This window comes from Crocuta crocuta, unplaced genomic scaffold, assembly GCF_008692635.1.
Source record: "Crocuta crocuta isolate KB4526 unplaced genomic scaffold, BGI_CrCroc_1.0 scaffold36, whole genome shotgun sequence".
NCBI lineage: Eukaryota > Metazoa > Chordata > Mammalia > Carnivora > Hyaenidae > Crocuta > Crocuta crocuta.
Window position 1 is genome coordinate 4,131,630 of NW_027532203.1, and position 5,147 is coordinate 4,136,776.

The 5,147-nt window shown below is 40.3% G+C and overlaps 1 protein-coding gene across 1 annotated transcript in view; it reads left to right on the top strand.

Moving 5' to 3' along the window:
- BCL2 (BCL2 apoptosis regulator) overlaps window positions 1-5,147 on the top strand; it is a 185,758-nt gene that overhangs the window by 1,711 nt on the left and 178,900 nt on the right. The window lies entirely within an intron of this gene.

Here is a 5,147-nt window from a genome sequence, read left to right on the forward strand (position 1 = left end):
CGGGGAGATAAAATCAGATTGCCCGCCCCCGCCCTCCCCCAGGAAAAAAAACAAAAAAAAACCCCTCTCCCTGCCAACCCTGCTCTTGATGATTCCTCACGGCCAGAAGTGTCTTCCTTGCTTGCCGGCCGTTGAGGTTTAAAGGTCCAGGGTTTGCTGTCCCGTGGGATCTCGAGGTGAATGGTATCCCTTCAGGGTTTCTCGAACTGAGGGTCCAAGGATCCTCGCCCCGGCCCCCGAGACTGCTCAGAACTGGACGCCAGGTTGGGTTGGCGGTCCGCATCCTCAGCAAGTTCCCCTGGGGGTTTCTGATGTGTATTAAAATTGCAGAACCACCCAATTAGAAGAACAGACCTCACCAGAGGACTAAGGGCATGCCTTTTCTGACTCACTTGGTAAAATCTGCCCAAAGAGGAAATCCGACGTAGCCCCTTTTCCCTGGAAAACTTAGCTGTGTTTGTAAAGAGGTAAGTCGACTTTCCAGAAGTCCGGGAGCTCCATCCCACGCCGTGTGCGGTCATTCCCAGTGGGCATGCCTGAGTGTCTTCAAGAGCGTTGGGCTAAGGAAGTTTTATCTCATTGGTGACACAGTTTGTCCTGGCCACATACTTTGTGTTGTTTCCATGACTGGTGTATGATTTTAAAGTTGACTGCAATTTTGGTATCTTTTTACTCTTCACCGTCTAGAGTCCATATCATTTGGTGGTCTCCTCTGCTGAAAAAACTTGCATCTACAATATCTATATAAAGTGTAGAAGACTTGACTCTTAGCTGTGGATTCTCTCACGCTCTGACTCTAGTTGTAGTGATTGATGCCTGTAGTTTGGAAGAACATCTGTGAGAGGTTGTTGTTGTTGTTTTTTTTTTTTTTTTCTGGTGCTAGAGAGAGATTCCATCGTGTTACCATAAAGTTATTTTTTTGGGTGTGATTCTCTGAGAGAAGGGTCCAGACCCTAGGACTGAAGAACTGTAATTGAGACCTACATCTTCTATCTACAACTATTAATTTAGGAAAAAAGCAAAAGAGATAATTCTTGTCTTAGCATTTTTTTCAGACTTTTTTGTTTTAATTTGAAGAATTATTTATGAAAAAAAGATGCAACTCAGTGCTTCCCTGTGTAGTCTCTAGGGAGAATTACTGATACTATTTTATAGGACCTACCAGAAGCACAAAGCCTAGAAATGACTGCAAGTGGATTCAATTTCAAGGAGCACATTACATATTTTACTACAGTTTACAAGTGTGCTAACATTAAGGCCAAGAGAAAAAGAGAAAAAGCCAAGAAAAGTAGATGGCTGACATGAAAATCTGATCCTACTTGATCAAAGTTGACAAAATATTGATGCCACTGTTGAGTGTTTAAAAGTAAAACATCCCCATTTAAATCCCTAAAATGTAAAATGCTCTTTGTGAATTGTTTTTTTCGAGATCCCACATCGTCAGATCTTTAGTAATTCTGTAAGAATTCACTAAAGGGCCAAAGAATATTTTTTTTTAAATGTTTGGTTAAGTAGGTGGTTTTATTTTTAACCACCATTACCAAAAAGGTACAGAGTTCTAGACTCCGAAAGGATGGTTTTAAGACCAAAGTAAAACTGAGTTGACAATTCTGTTTCGTATTTTTATGATAAAACATTTCAGCATTTTCCTTCTAGCTGAAAGGAATCCAGGGTGGTAACTCTCATCCATTAAATAATTTAACTTAAAAAAATAGGAAACAGGGACCTAAACATATGTTTATGAGAGAGATTAAGATATGATCTACTCTTTGTCTTGTTGCAGTGTACCGTATGAACATCTCGTACAAGTGAGTTTTCATTTTAAGTGAAGGCTCACTTTTAACTTCTTTCGAAATAGAGTTTTCCTGGGAGAGCCTGCCTTTGTGGTCAACAGGTATCTGAGATTGATAAATGTAGAGGCTATATTTCATGATGCCAAACCACAATGACGTACCATGGAGCACGATAAAGAATATTTTGACAAAGCCTCTTAGAGTAAAAATAAATCATATAGAGGCACAAATAGCTGTTGATAAAATGTGTCATTTTCAGGACAACATATAGATGGATGGCTATATAGGAAAACAAGGGAATTTGGCAAAAAAAAAAAGTATGTATCAGGAAATGGATCGTAAGTGGATACTTTGGAATAAAAGTGCTAGTATTTGAGAGTTATAAGTGATTTACCTATCCTTTCTTATGGGGCATTACTAACCTAAGTAGTAGTGGTAGTAGTAGTAGTAGTAGTAGTAGTTGTTGTTGTTTGGTGTATGGCATACTGACAGACTTCCCCTGCCCCCAAAATTTGCACCAGTCAGTATTCTTCTCTAATACCGTGTTGTGTCTTATAGTGTAAAGTACTCTGGATGCCAATGGTCAAGTTTCAGAAGAGAGGTAGTACATCCTTTTGACCTTTGACAGTGTCTCACGTGGTTTCTAGGACGCAATGGATCAGCTCACCTACGGCACATATAGTAATGGGGGCTTTAGATTTGAAGTCCCTTTTCTCCGTTGCTGCTGTGGATGCAAAATCAGTCTTGCGAGATTAAGGAAGACTGTTTGTGTTTTATGTTCCAGAACGTGGAGAAAGCAGCGTCTTGGAATGATAGGCGTCTGAGAGCTAGTCCCAGAAGCCTACAAATCAAATAAAGACTAAAAAAGAAATTGAGTTAGAGTGGAGTGTGGTTTTATTCCTAAGTCTGAATAAGGCACTGTGTGGCCGCAGGATGGAGGCAGCACGAGACACTAGCAGTTCTAGGAAATGTCTGAGACTCTGCTACTCCAGGTGTGGTCCACAGCCCAACAGCAGGGGCATCACCTGGCAGCTTGTTAGAGACGCAGAACCTCTGTTCCCACCCCACAGCCAATGAGTCTGAACTGGTGGTTCATGTGAGTTAGAGGTTTCGAGTGCACCTAATAGAGACATTGATTATTCTCTACCATTGGTTCCTGGGGACAGCTTTTGCGAAAAATGATAATCTGGGATAACCTGGGGTCCGTCCTACAGCGTCTGATTCCAGTGGCCTCGCTGGTTTCCAGTATTACCTAGAATACTGACTGTTTCCCAGATGTCTACTAGTGTGATCTGATCCTTGGAAGAAATAAGTTGGAATGAAAAAGAGGAGATAAATTATTGTAAGCTCAGTCTTCTCAAGAATGTTTTTCATGGTAGCTATACAGTTTGTATTGGCATCATTGATCTCAATAAAGTGAAATAGCTTTTCTATTCCAGTTAAAGGCAGGAGACTTAGCTCTTTTGATAGCTCCGTTAGTTATTATTTTATCCCCTTGTATAACACAGTTTGAGTTCTATAGGTGCATTGAGTGGCTCTCAGATTGCTTCAAGGAGTTGGGACTCTTTCGGTCAAAGCACTGAGATACGGAAAAGTTGATGGTGAGTGAAATTGATAGCTCCCTCCAAGCTGAGAAATGAGACAGCATTTAGCTTCATGTGCCAGAATAGAGTGAGAGGTGTGGGATCCTAAAAGAAAGAAGGGACTTAACAGGAGATTAGCTTCATTCTGTTGATGAGATGGTGGCGTGACTTTTTTTTTTTCTTTCTCTTCTTTTTTCTTTTGGTCTTTGTGGTTTAGGACGACAGGAACTTACTTCTCCACATCCAGTAGAGGTTAGCTTCCTTTTTATTAGTTGGTCAGCAAACAGTTTCTGCCTTCTGTGTGGAGTCCAAATCTACCAAAACATTTGATTAACTGGAAAGCAGTACCATTCTCATGCCAGTGTACAAAATACGTGAAAAAGCGTCATTTTCCTAGCGGCTGAGTATCAGCTGCTTATGGTCAGTTTTGGCAGCAGAATGATAGGGATTAAAAATAGTCTGAAGATGAGCCTGTCTTAAATAATATATTTAATGATGGACTTTCCTTGGGAAAGTGTATGTTTCTGCCTGCTAAGAATCACATGCTTTCCCTGTAATAATTTACTTTGTAGAAAAAAACGGCATTATCGCCCTTAGAGTTTGCAAGTCACGTGCTGTTGAGTGATTATGTTTCGGGACCTTTGTAAAATTTTATAGTTCACTCAGTTCCCTTTTCTGTTTTAGGGCTTTTGTGGCTATTTAATGTCTGTAAAAACATGGCTTTCTTTTCTGAATCCTGTTACTTTTAACTGTGCTTTCTAGTGAGAACTGATTGATCTTTTTAGCAATCTTTGATGGAGCTGGTACATTTCAGATTGTTTACATGTCATTAAGGCACACAGCACATCAGGTAACAGAAAGCCACAATTTTTTTTTTTTTTAAAGCAGCCTCCTAAAGTTTTTCCTCGTCTCTACTTCCAGTCCTAGTCATCTTTTTGGAGGAATGATAAAGTCACTCGTAAGGCAGGTGTGTGGGCGCTGTGTGTACTACTCGTGGTCCCTCCCAATCAGCTTACCTGACACCCATTTCTGAGGTCACTCATCATGTTTTAGCAATAGTTGATCAAGGCAGTATCTTAGCACAAGTGCATTTGTGCTGGAAAAACAGCACTGCTTTGTAGTGTACAAGTAGAAACGTTTCCCCCCAGAGATATATTGTATTTGAAGTTCAAAGGTTCCGTTAAACCTTTTTAAGGTAATCTAATATCACCTTATTCAGGTAGAGCCATAACCTCGAAAGCTGGTCGCCCTTTCCCCCAGCTACATACAAGAGACCACTCAGTGAATTTACTTCACTCTAAAGCTTTCCTTTAATTCTTCTTGGTTTGATTCAAACAATATTAACGTTTGACGTCTAAACAGGTTAACGATGGAAATCGTCTAAGTACTAAGACAGTTACATGATTGCAGATCTTTATGTGCTTGGCCCTGTGTTAGGCTGGGGACACGGTAAAGAGCTTTACCCCTGTCCTGGATGACCTCACAGGCTAGTGTTATAGGTGTCTAAGTAAACTCATAGTTACACACAACCCTGTAAACATGATCCCGGATTCTCGGATTTAGAGAGAAAAAGGAAAAAAAAAAAACCCCACTATATATTATTTTGCATATACTTCAATCATTGTCTAAGAAAATTGCTTCTAACCATATGGCCGTTCATGTGTGCATTAGGCCTGATTTAAATAGGAGAAATGTAGATAATTTTAAAACTACTGCATAAGATGAACATACACTTAAGAATTCTGAAAGGTGGGGGGGGGGAGGGCGGCTT